The sequence below is a fragment of the Nomascus leucogenys genome, chromosome 14 (assembly GCF_006542625.1).
Source record: "Nomascus leucogenys isolate Asia chromosome 14, Asia_NLE_v1, whole genome shotgun sequence".
NCBI classification, from domain to species: Eukaryota; Metazoa; Chordata; class Mammalia; order Primates; family Hylobatidae; genus Nomascus; species Nomascus leucogenys.
The window spans coordinates 11,932,671-11,946,301 of record NC_044394.1 but is presented as its reverse complement, the minus strand read 5'-3'; the positions used below and the strand labels follow the sequence as shown (position 1 = coordinate 11,946,301).

Sequence of the window (13,631 nt, the reverse complement as noted above, 5' to 3'; positions counted from 1 at the left end):
CAGGGCAGGCGTTTTGGCCACAGCAAGTACCCTGGCGCGGTATGATTGAATACTCATCTCAGAGAAAAATCACAGTTGCATTCTCTGAACCGAAGGCTGAGTCAGGCCTCAAGAGGTGGAGTGGAAAGAGCTGTTGGCATGGGGCTGGGACGTGTGCTGCCTTACTTCTCTGAGCCTTGGTTTCCTCACCTGCATAATGGCACCTCCCCCAGGAGCTGCTCTAGGGATTACACCTGTGAAAGTACCAGCAGAGTGCTTGGTCTGGAATAGGGGCTCCATAAATTCAGTCCTCAACATCCCTCACTTCCTGTGTGCCGGCCATCAACCTCCCCATCTGTCTGTGGCAGCTGAGAGTGGAATGTGCCGTTAGTTCCAGCCCCACCCCCATTAGAGGAGGGGTGTGCCTTACCCCTCAGCTGCAGTCCAGTGACCACAGCCAGGCCCTGACAGAGACCCTTGTGCTTTGACATTTTGGGCTGGATGAAAAGAGAGAGAGACCCTTGTGCTGAGGTGCTGTGGGCAGCCCCTTTACCAGCCCATAGGGCAGGTGCATGTCAGGGGCTAGCAGAGCAGACACACAGCTCCCCATGGGCCTCTAGAGCACCTCCCTGGCTGCAGCTGAAAGGTGTGGGTTTGTTTTCCTCATGGCTCCTCATCTTTATTCCTCCTTTGAAGCAGCCAACCAGGCTGGCTTCTGTGGGAAGGCCAAGCATGGGGACACCTCAGTTGGAGGGAGCCGGGCCCTTAAGGAGTGGCCTCTGTGCATTGAGTCATCCCCGAGGGCTCTGTGTGCCCCCTCAGCCTGGGCACTGAGCCCCCCCAGATGTGGCTTGTAGCTCCATGGAAAGGATGGGGCTGTGCTTCTCCAGGTGTATAAAACTGAATTCATTGGGAGGGCTTGGAACTATCCACTTGAAAGCAGGATTTGTTGCTTTACAAACCACCAGAGACTTCCTTTTAAAATCTCCTCCTGTGTGATAGAGGAGTTGAGGTAAAGTGATTGAATTGACATTGTCTTGCTGCTCCGAGCACCTCCTCACGGCCGGCTGGTCTGTCTCCCTTCTGAGAGGTGGTATGACCCCGGAGCTCTTCCCCACACAAGCCCCACATGAACACCGAGGTGGGTGGGAGGAGTGAGGGACGGGGTAGGTGGGCAGAGCTTTCTTCATCTCATTGCTCCTCACTCCGGATTCATCAGTCACGTCTTTGTCCCATCAAAGGCCTCCCTTGGTCTTGGATTTAGTCTTCTCCCAAAATTCTGGGCTGAGATGAGGGCTCTGCTCTTTCTGGGGGGCGGGGGCAGAAGGGGCGGTGATCTCATCCCTGGAAAGGATTAGTCATCAGGGAGACAGGGACAGATCTTGGGGAGGGGGGCTGGAGACGGGCTGTATGTAAATGAGTCATCTTCCCGCCAGCTCGGGGCCGAACTTGACAGCTGCTCCCCAGGGGAGGTTGTTAAACGGGAGCTACCCGGAGGCAGGAGTAGTTAACCGACTTTTAATAACTCGTTTTGCTGAATGATTTCTGGTGAGGAGAGAAAACCTTAATCCCAGAGATAAAGCACAGAGTGGGGGGTGGTTGAAGTCAGCCCCGCTAGCAAGGAAGGCTGCGCCGAGGTACAAAGTCGATTCAAAGAAGTCATTTGCATTTGCTCACAGTTAACCAGAACCTCTCTAATGTTAGAACTCACTGGCCTGAACCTGTGGGGTTCATCCTCTGTCCCTAGCTCCCCTACTCCTGCTACCTTAGCTGTCTCCACCTCCCATCTTGTTGTCATCAAATGAAGAAAGTCACCTCAAAGGCCCCCAGAGAACAAGACAAAAGCAAGCAGAACAGGGGCAGAGGGCCATTTTCTCTGTGCCTGGCTGACATGGAGCCTCTTTGTCCGGATCACTGCGCACCCAATGCAAGAGGGGTGCACTGGATGCTCCCACCCCACACCTGGCTTCGGAGGGAAGAAAACCAAGAGCTTCTGTCCTCAGGGAGCAGTCCATCCAGCTCTGCAAATCAGACAAACCAGCAAGCGCCAACAAATAGAGCAGCCCACGGTCTCGGCTTTTCCACAACAGCCACATTTTAAAATATCCCTCCCACACACACACACTCTCACTTTGGGGACTGGAAAAGATGGTGCCTAACCTCTAGCTGGGCCTCCTACCCAGTGCAGGGGCCAAAGCAGGAAGTGAGCCCAGAGGTGAGGAGATGGAGGCCCAGCAAGGTAGGAGAACAGCAAGTCAATGGTAGAGCCAGGCTTGAGTGTGCCTATAGGGGCATCTCCCTGCCTTGGAAATCCATATGTCATGTCGTGATTTGCCCATTCCTTGCCTGCCTCGCCTGGGCCACTTTGCTGTGAAATAAGGTCCATGTCTCACCTATCGTGCTTCCCAGCTAAGCTTGGTGCTTTTGGGGAGCTTACTATGTCCCGGGCACTGTAGGATGCATGTGGGAACTACATCCTCATTGAATCCTCACAATGACATTCAGAGGTAGGGCAGTGGGCTGGGCACAGTGGCGCACTCATGTAATCCCAGCAGTTTGGGAGGCCAAGGTGGGCAGATCACCTGAGGTCAGGAGTTGGAGACCAGCCTGGCCAACATGGTGAAACCCCGTCTCTACTAAAGATACAAAAATTAGCTACATGTGGTGGCACGCACCTGTAGTCCCAGCTACTTGGGAGGCTGTGGCAAGAGAATGGCTTGAACCTGGGAGGTGGAGGTTGCAGTGAGCCAAGATTGCACCACTGCACTCCAGCCTGGGCGACAAGAGTGAGACTGTCTCAAAAAAAATAAAAAATAAATAGGTAGAGCATTGGGCCATTTTTAGAGGGAGAAGCGAGGGTCCGAGAAGGTAAGGAATGTGTCCATGTCACCTCCTTAGCAGGTGGAGGCGCCAGAGCCTGACACTACCGTCCCTGTTCCTAGTTCTGCTCTCAGCTCTCCGAGGGAGGCCCTTCCCAAGCCTGCAGGAGTGAAGACTTGCTGAATTTGTCTTCTGAGCATGAGGCTTACCAGAGCCTAGAAGTTTCTACAGAGCAGGGCACAATGCCAGGTGCTAGGCTTGGATGCTGGCACCTAAAAGTGCCCGGCAATGCTCACTTCACAAAGCTCCTATAGGGTCAACCTGAGTCCCAGGTGGCTAGGAGGTGCTCCCAATGTTACCAGATGGAAGGCCTTGACTGTGAGTTGTCCAGGTTCTTGGCATGTTAAACAAAGAACAGAAAAAACCTTACAAATTAACAAAAGAATAAAGCAATGAAAGACCAAGCAACAAAAGAACAGTTGCCAGGTGTGGTGGTGGGTGCCTGTAGTCCCAGCTACTCTGGAGGCTGAGGCAGGAGGATCACTTGAGCCCAGGGGGCAGAGGTTGCAGTGAACCAAGATCATACCACTGCACTCTAGCCGGGGTGACAGAGCAAGATCCTGTCTCAAAGAATAAACTTTAAAAAAAAAAAAAAAAAAAAAAAAAAACAGTAATGAAAGCACAGATTTATTGAGGCAAAAGTACATTCCACAAAGTGGGAGCAGACTCAAGCAGGTGGCGCAGGAGCCTCTCTATTGCAATGCTCCCCAGGGTTTTTGTTGTTTTTTTTTCCCCATGCTATTTACAAATTTGTTTGTTTGCTTATTGTTACTAGAATGTGTGCTCCAGGATAGTCAATGTTGTCTGTTTTGTTTAAAGCTGTATCCCTAATGCCTATGACAGCCTGCTACATCGTGTGCAAATAAATGTTTTTTGAATGAATGAATATTGTTTTTTGTTTTTTGGGTTTTTTTTTTGAGACGGAGTCTCGCTCTGTCACCCAGGCTGGAGTGCAGTGACGTGATCCCAGCTCACTGCAACCTCCGCCTCTCCCCGGGGTTTTTATAAAGCTAAAAGAATTTGCTAGCACCCCTAGGTGCCCTTTAGAGGCCTAGGGTTAGTTACACCCTATGAAAGACTGGCCTGTGACCAATCAGAGGCTGAAGTGACAGCTTGGCCCACAATCAATCAGAGGCTGAAGTGGAAACTTCTGTCTTATCACAGGAGTGAGGATGTGGCCTATGTGCTGCCTAATCTTGCCTAGAACTGGCTGCACCCGCTGTTCTTATGCCTTAACTTTTGGTTACCCCAACTCCCTGTTCTCCTGCCTCACCAGCATTGTCCCTTGCCTTCTTCCACAGATTCCCCTGCTCCATCAGCCAGAGTCCCTGGACATTTCCTATGGGCCAGGCTTCACCAGCAGGCTGAACCCCCTCACCCTGCCCAGTAGCCCTGGGCACTGCACTCTCCCAGCAGGAGATGCCTTTCCCAAACTTAGGCCTCTGCTCCCTGTCAATCTCTTGAAATCCCATCTAATCTTTTTTTTTTTTTTTTTTTTTTTTTAAACAATGTCTTGCCCTGTCACCCAGGCTGGAGTGCAAGGGTGCAGTCATGGCTCACTGCAGCCTTGACCTCCAGGGCTCAAGCCATCTTCTCATTTCAGCCCCCTGAGTAGCTAGGACCACAGGCACACGCCACCACACCCAGCTGATTTTCAAATTTGTAGAAATGGGGTCCCACTATGTTGCCCAGGCTGGTCTTGAACTCCTGGGCTCAAGCAATCCATCCGCCTCAGCCTCCCAAGGTGCTGGGATTACAGGTGTGAGCCACCCCACCATGCCTGGCCCCACCCAATTGTTAAGACTGAACACAAATATCTCTTCTTCCATATGTCTTTCCTAATCATTCCACCAGGAAGGCCTCAGCTCTGATGTTGACCTAAACTGGTCTGGATGCACCCAGGGATTGGGGATTGTTTTCAGTTCCCCAGGTGATTCCATTGTGCAGCCAGAATTGAGAATTGCTGCTCTTGCCAAAAGCAATCTACCTGTCCTTCTTCCAAACTCTTGTACATTTGCTGCTTTCCTTTATCACATTGCAAGCTCCTTCCTCTAGTTTCAAATCTCTGCCATGTGCTTGCTTTGTGATCTGGGGCAAGTTACTGAACTTCAATGTCTTTACCTGTTAAATGCAACTCAGTTTACTAATCTCACAACTGGGGACAATAATCATCTCCACTGTAGTTCATCAAATCTAAGACACTATTGGTTATGAACACACAATCATGGTATGTACCATTAAGAATTTAAAATACTGCCAAATAAACTATCAGGCCATTGACTGTAAGATACATGATTTTAGAGATGTTAACATGAGAGGAAAAAAGCTGTGACTTGGAATCAATGAAAACATGGAGCCTCATGCAGTTGTTGTGAGGATTAAATGAATTGATACACATGCAGCACTTGGCACGGTGCGTGGAAATAGTGAGGCTCGATACACAGCAGCGGTTATTATACTCTCTGCACTTTCAGTCCTCAGTAAGTACTTTAATGACTTCTCCAGCCATTCTTTTAGCACCAGCTCTCCCAAAAGGTTCAGGGCTTGTCCAGGGTGGTCGGTTGTCCTCCCCAGCAGTGTGACATGGAGAAGGCTGACATGTGCAGCCCTGAGGTACCAGGGCTGGGACACATGTCCCAGGGAAGTCTCTGGCCCAGTGCCTCTCAAGTGTCCAGTCCTCCCCCATTGAGTCTGGCCAGAAGCCCCCTCCTACTCCCAGAGAGGCGACGTCGCAGTTCCAGCCACAGAGCAGGCTGTTGGCAGCCCCGCCCTCCATCCCACAGCCCTCCCCACATCTCCCACTCCTCCCTGTTCGGAGAGAGAGGGACATGGGAAGGCCTGGCTGCTGGCCTAGCTGGGCAGGGCTCAGCCTTGTGTGAGTCTTGGGTTCCTTCATTATTAAAGTGAGGCTCTTAATCCCAACACTGGCCAGTCAGGAAGGATCAAATGAGATGGGGATATTGGGAGAAGCTTCTCAGAGGAAGGTACCAAGCTGACAAGTGGGGTCATGAGTAGGGTTGCCAGGTTTAGGAAATAAAAAGAGAGCATGCCCAGTGAAATTTGGATTTCAGATAATCAACTATATTTTAGTATAAGTATGTCCCATGCAATATTTGGGACATACTTAAAAAATGATTTCTTGTTTACCCAAGTCATATTTAACTGGGTGTTCTGTATTTTACTCGGCACCCCTAATGAGCCATGGGCCATGCCCAGTATTTCTGAGTCATTTTCCATCCCTGCCTACTGAGTCCACGCCTCAGCCTTCCCATGGCTTCTCTGTAGCCATGAAAATGCTCTGCACTGATTGACTTAGGTCTACCCATTCTTGAGCCAATCATGGTAAGGTACTGGATTATCCTGATTGGCCTAGACTAATAGAGCCCATTCCTGGAGTTGGGTCAGTTCTCCAAGTAGCCTGGCTGCTACTCAATATAGTACAGGTTGGGAATGATTGGTAAGGAGAGAGCTGCAGTGCCCACCACAAAATTTTAGGTCAATGGAAATTTGAATCAAAATATTTGTAGTTGGACAGATTCCAACCAATAGGGTCATCTGGAATACCTTATTAACATTATTTCTTAAAGGAATGGCATTCTTAAAGGAATATTCCATTTACATCTGATTTATCTGGAGACATTTGTTAAAATGAAACTCCTGGGCCCATTTTCTGACCCACTAAATAAACCTCTGAGCGGGACCTGCCATGGAATCTGCATTTTAATCATGTGTCCCAGTTGCTTGGAACAGCCCTGGTTTATACATGCTGTCCTGGGGTAATTACTAGTAGAGCCACTTTCACTCTCAGAAGTATCCCAGATTGGATTGTACAGTACGTTTTATTTCCCTCTCTCACAGTTGACAGTGCAGAGCCCAGCAGGAAAAGTTTCCAGCGGGTAATGAGTCAAGACTTCCCATCTGTCTGGCAAGTGGAAAGGGCATGGGCTTCAGGGTCAGCTCAGCCACGTACAAACTAACTTCAGTGAATGCTTCCCCTCCCTCAGCCCATTTCCTTGCCTGCATTGTTGCGGGTAATAGTGCCTCCCTCACAGGGTGGCTGGGGGCCTGGATGGGAGGAGTGTGTCAAGGGCCCAACCAAGGCTGCCACCCAGGGCTACACGATACAGATCAGTGCTGGCCTCTCCATCTCACTTCCATGCTCTCTGAGCTGATCTCTGAAGGCCCCGTCACCAGGGCCCCATTTGCGAAGGCGGCACCAGACAGGCTGTGGGAACGAGCTTCACAGCTTTTGTCAAAGTGGCATAATAAAGCCCCCAAGTGTCTGCTCTTTGCAAACTGGGATAGCAGATCAATTGTGGCATAAACAAAATAGCAGGCTTGGTGCGAACCCAGGGACAGATCACGCTTCTGCAGGGTGTGATTGAGGGGGAGGAGGAGATTCTCAGGGTGGCTGGGTTTGCCTTTTCTCTGGCTGAAGCTTTGAGGCCCCTCTCCAGAGCAGCTTGGCTCCCCACAAATTGCAAGAGCTTGGGAGACTGCTCCTCTACTCTGGGAGGCAACTGGCTAGGCAGTGGCACAAGCATAGGCCCCAGTGCCCTCAGCAGGAAGCCTGTCCCAGGGTCTCAGCACCCCCCCAGAGCTCTGAACCTACTGGCCTTGATGCAGAAGAAGGATGGACCATCCTCCACCCCCACCTTGTCTCCCAGGCTGAGCTGAGCGTGCTCTGTAGGAAAGAGAAGGGCAGTAATGCAGGCACAGAGAGACCTCAGGAACAGGACAGTAAGGACGCTTTCACTGGCTGCCCTCTGCGCTGTCGGAGACGCTTCTGACCCGCCTGTCCCTTCATTCTGGGCAGATGGTGCTACACAGCCAGTCTAGTATTTAGCATCATTTGGGGCCTGCAGCACTCCCTGATTAAGTTGTTATGCTGAATGCAAGCTGAACCAGGGCCACGAGAAGACCCCAGGACAAGTTCTGGCCCACTCTACGTACCCTGTCCCAGAGGTGAGCCTGCTGGCAGCAAAGGGGGCAGGATCTGTACATAACTGCTAAGAAACCCAATGAGGGGCCTCTAGGAAGGCAGCCCAGAGACTGTGAGGACAGGAACTGCATCTGTCTGTTTTTCCACCATATTCCTGAGTCTCGCATGATGCTGCCAACCTGAGGCTGTCCACAGTAAACGTTTGCTGAAGGAATGAATAGGTGGATGTTGGTCTTACCAGCTTCATGTCTGGTGTTGGTTGCCTTGCTGAGGCCCTCGGATAAAGCCACACCCCTGTGAGGAGGGAGCATGAGGCCGGTCACATTCTAGGTTTGGTCATCCAGGAAAAAGGCAGATCCTTAACTGGAAACCCCAAGCGCCAATAGATGGCCTTGGGCAGAAGCCAGGAGTCCAGACATGAAAGAGTTTGGAGGAGTCAGAAGAGGCCCCCAGAGAATGGAGGAGATGGCCTTGGCCTCACGAAAGTAGGCCAGGCAGGGCAGGCCTGTGGGGGCCTCAAGAGGCCAATGAGTATCCCGGCTGCGGTCAGCCAGGCAGACTGTCACCCAGAAGCAGCAGTCTCCTCTGCACCTCATTCTTCATGCTGTCCCCAAGCCCTGGGTCAAGTCTTACGGAAATAGCCCAGCTTGTCTGAGCTGTGCCACAGGAAGGTTATGAGTCTACCTTGGCAGACTCTTTAGGGGACAGGCCATGGCCCCTCTCCCCTGTGAAGGGGGCAGGATTGATCAGTAGAAAGGGGGCCAGAGAGGACAGAGGACTCTTAAGGATGCGAGTCACAACTCTGAGCAGCAGCCACTCTCCCACAAAGATGCTCCCCTGGCTGTGGCCCTGGAGGACTGCAATTTGGTTTCTTAAGAAAAATGGAGCTTCCTTAGTGCCCTCAGAATACAGTGTAATGTGGTGGAAAGAGCATGAACTTTAGATGCTAGCACACCTGGGTTTCAGTCTCGGCTCCACCACTTCCAAGCTGTGGGGCCTTCGCAACTGCTTTTCACCCTTTAACCTGCAGTTTCTGCATCTGTTGAATGGAGCTGTTCTCCCCCACAGGTTGTCATGATGACATGCGATGATGCAGGCAGGGCCAGCACTGTTAGGTGGTGGCTTTCACCACAGTGAAGAGAAAATCCAGGTGGAACCAGTTTATTAAATGGGCCAAAACCAGAAATGGCTTTGTCTCATCTCTTAAGAACTCCCTTTTAGATTCCTTAACATCTTGGGTAGATGCTAGAGTTTTCCAAATAGTTTTTATGTCTTTTTATGTTTTGGGGTTTTTTTGTTTTTGTTTTTGTTTTTGTTTTTTGAGACGGAGTTTCGCTCTGTCACCCCGGCTAGAGGGCAGTGGCGCGATCTTGGCTTGCTGCAACCTCTGCCTCCCTGATTGAAGTGATTCTCATGCCTCAGCCTCCCAAGTAGCTGGGATTACAAGCGCACACCACCATGCCCAGCTAATTTTTGTAGTTTTAGTAGAGACGGGGTTTTGCCAAGTTGCCCAGGCTGGTCTCAAACTCCTGGCCTCAAGTGATCCGCCACCTTGGCCTCCCAAAGTTCTAGGATTACAGGCATGAGCCACCATGCTCAGCCAGTTTCTTTCTTTTCTTTTCTTGTTTTTTGTTTGTTTGTTTTGTTTTGTTTTTGAGACAGAGTTTCACTCTTATTGCCCAGGCTGGAGGGTAGTGGCGTGATCTCGACTCACTACAACCTCTACCTCCCGGGTTCAAGCGATTCCCTTGCCTCAGCCTCCCGAGTAGCTGGGATTACAGGCATGCACCACCACACCCGGCTAATTTTTTGTATTTTTAGTAGAGTTGGGGTTTTTCCATATTGGTCAGGCTGGTCTCGAACTCCTGACCTCAGGTGACCTGCCCACCTCGGCCTCCCAAAGTGCTGGGATTACAGGCATGAGCCACCACACCCGGCCTCTTTTGTTTGTTGTTGTTAAGTATCAGTTTTAAGATTGAGACTCGTTCTCAGATGTTTAATCAAATCTTCAAATTCACTTCTAATCAGAGCTTAGCCTCCCCCTCTAGCTCTGGGCTGACACATGACTCAGGGGACCCGCAGTGGATGGGTCATGGGGGTGATCTTACATCACTAGAGCCACTATCATTCCTTCTTAACTTTTGCTGGTGGGGCTGCAAGGCTTCCTGTTAGAACAGGCATATGTGCTTTCATGGTGCCTATTTATGGGTCCTTGGGAGCCCTGCACAGGGACCACTCCCTGCCTCATTCCCTGAGTGGGCACTGCCCTCTCCATCTTTCCTCCTGTGACTCCCTCTCATGCTGCCCCCAGCCCTCTGCCCCTCAGCCTCTTCTTGCTAGGGCCCCCTTGCTCCAGCAGGCAGCCCTCTTGAGCAGTCTCTTCAGATCTCTTCCTTCCAGTATCCACTGGTCACCCTCACATCTCCTGATGCAGCAAGCCCTCAAAGTGCAGATGGCTCCTGTGACTGCCCTCTTCCTCCCCTGCCTGTGGGGGCTGCCCCAGTCAGCCTCCCACCCAGAGAACTCTCCAGCACAGCTCTGGACTCCAGGGGACACTGCCGGGTTCTCCCAGAACTCTCACCATGCTCCACTCTGGGTGGGCCTGTGAGCGGCTGTGCCCAGCCAGCTAGGAAGTGAGCTGCCGGGCTCTTCTCTTGCTGAAGCTCCATAAGTCCTCTTGACCTTCCCTGTTCCAACCATCCCCTGGCCTGGGGGTAAGTGAAAGAATCCACAGCACTCCCCACTGCCACAACAACTCCCCACAACAACTTCCCAATTGATGGACGATCCCATCAATCCCCAGCCTTTCCGTACAGCCTGGAGGTGGGGGTGTGGGGGGTTGCTAGCCCCAGACCTGTTTTGCTGTTTTATTAAGTCCAGCATGGATGTGTCTGGAACTTCTCTTTAGAATGGGGAGAAATGTACACATACTGTTCTCAGCTTTGAGGCTTCAGCTGAAAAATCCAATTCAACGTTTTCTTAGTTAGACAAAGTATTGGTTTTCCAGGCCCAGGATTTTCAATTTCCTTAGGAATTTAACAGAGTTATCCTTCTATAAGAGATTTTGTTTTCCCTCAGTGAGTAGACGCAGTGTTCTGTATACTGGTCTATGTACCAGGCTTGAAACCAGGACAAAGAGGTGGGAGTCTGTCCCCGAGACGCAGGTCACAGCCCCTCAGCCCCTACTCCCTCACCTATACAGTGAGGGGTATGTCAGAATTGGGTATCTGAGAGTTCTAACAGTCTAGAAATTAAAAATTTTTTTTCTCACTATGAGTACAAAAAAACTCACAAAACATACAATTTTACAAATTATTATACAGCTAACACACATGTAACTACCACCCAGGTCAACAAAAACATTTCTAGCACCCCAGAGGTCCCTATGTCCCCTCTCAGCTACTACCCCCTGCCATACTCTAGAGGAAATCCCACTTCTGACTTTTATCAAAATTACTTCCTTGCCTTCCCTTATAATTTTACCAACCATGCATGCATCCCTAAAAAAGGCTGTAGTTTGGTCTGATTTTGAATTTTATATTAATGGAATAATGCAGAATGTATTATTTTGTGTCCAGCTTATTTTGTTCCACATTCTTTTTGTGAGATTTATCAGTGTTGTTGCAAGTAGCTATGGTTCATGCTTTTTAATTGCTGTATAGTTTTCCTTTTTATGAATAGACAGTCATTTAGTTGTGTTGTTAGACATTTAGGTTATTGGTCCAAAACGTTTTATAAATATACACATATACTCCCACTCCACTTATAGCCATGTAAATTCAGAGTTGATTTCTTTATAAACTCAATAACTTGAGTGTGGCTTTAAAATGTAGCAAAATCCCTCTATCAAGTTCTTGGTTACACAGCTATTTTGGTTTTTTTCACTTTCTGTAAATCTAGGGACATAATCTATCTTCCTCAACGTGGGTAACATCATAAGATTTTCCCCTAACCTGAGTCATTAAGTATAAGATCAACACCACACTCGGGCAACTGGGCATTTCCTTCAGACAGTCTAGAAAATGATTGTTAGCACATAGGCTTAAGGAATGTACACTGAAAGTATTACAAGAAAAATTTCCTATAGTCTGTTTAAGAAACTAGTAAGCCACATAGGACAAACTCTTCCCCACTTTCCCAGGGCTGGCCCCACCCCACTGGCAGGGCACAGGTAGCCCTTCTGCCATAGGACACAAATTAAACAGGGATGCCCCTGATCACTGCCAGAGTTGCTGAATGGTATCATGGTCCTGCTCAGACAAATGATCCATTTTTTCAGCTCAGACTCCAAGCAGTAAGTGAATCTTTCCACCAAGAGATGAAACCCTCTCCCATAACCAGAGTCAGGCAACCACGGGTCCCACAGATCACAGCCAGCACTGGGCAGGGAGCTCAGTCGAGAGGCAGAGCTGCCACTCTGCACTGCCCTGGATGGCATGGGCGAGCACACCGGCAGGCAGCCACACCTTCTGCAGAAATCAATTGATAAAGACACCCTTAAAGCCTGTGCTTTGAACAAGTGGTAAGTTAACAAAGATAAGGGCCTGAAGCAATACGCAGTTGTGTAGACCTCTCAGAACAAAGCAATTTTAGATATACCAGCAGCACAGGACCCAGCTGGGCCAGAGCCTTTCTTTGGCCACAAGTGTGGGCAAGGATGATTGATGGTGATCCTTGGTTGAGAAGGAGCCGGCACCCAATGGCAGAGCCATGCTCAGTCTCTGAAGGGTGTGGGTGGACTACTCTCAAACAATCGTTTTGTCAGCCTCACAAAGCTCTTTTCAGAGACCACTAACTCTAGCTACCTGGTTACACTCTACCTGGTCCCAGAGTGAACAATCCCAATTAAGGCAAAGCCCTATGGAATGCTTCCCTAACAAGGCTGTCTGCCCAGGTATACTATGGGTTACATTTAAAAACCAGGCTTTTGGAGAAAGACTCATAGTCAGCAGTTGTTCAGCTCGGATTCATTCACAATTCCAAATAACTTGAGGAAAGAAGAGGAGCTGCAGTTGACTTTTGAGCACTGATACTTAATTTTGGGGTCCTTTAGTTAGTAGGCAGAGTTGGTAAACTGATTTTTTTTTTTAATAACAAGGAGGGACCGAAAATCTACGGCACACTTGGGAAAAAAAATTGGGCACATATGACAACTCTTTAAAAACTGCCCTTTAAACAGAAAAGTCTGCTATTCTAGTATGTAAGACTTTGGAGTCATCTGGGAATTGATTTGAAATGCACATTGTCTTGTCACCCCCATATTCACACTGTAAGAACTAGGGAAGTGACGGACTACCCACTTGGCCTTAGGCCCAATTCCAGAGGCATGAAATGTTGGCAGACTAAGAAAATATGGTCCTTTCTCCGCCGCTAGAAAAAATAACAAAGAATTCACTGGACATGGTGGCATACACCTGTAGCTCTATCACTTGGGAGGCTGAGGTGGGAGGATCACTTGAGCCCAGGAGTTTAAGGCTGCAGTGAGCTACGATTGTACCACTGCATCCAGCCTGAGTGACAAAGAACCTGTCCTCCCAAAAAAGAAAATATGGTCCTTTGACCAAAGGCCTTTTCGAAGTGCCTGCAAAGTGAAAATTAGTCACAGCACTAAGATTACTTGGCTTTTTTCACTATTCTCAAGTAGGCAGTGGAGTTTCCAAGTAACAAGACTGGTATAAAAAGTGCACAAGCACATAAGAAGCTAGATATCTTTGAAGAGATCTATGTTGGTTTTGATTTCTAATGTAAATATTTGTAATTCACTCAACAAAACTCACCTAGACTGGTATATTAACGTATTTATGAACTAAAATAAAGATGACGGTTTTTA

The 13,631-nt window shown here is 49.2% G+C and overlaps 1 protein-coding gene across 1 annotated transcript in view; it reads left to right on the top strand.

Annotated features, from left to right (window-relative positions):
- KCNK12 (potassium two pore domain channel subfamily K member 12) overlaps positions 1-13,631 on the top strand; it is a 63,724-nt gene that overhangs the window by 37,183 nt on the left and 12,910 nt on the right. The gene's annotated exons all lie outside the window — the stretch shown is intronic.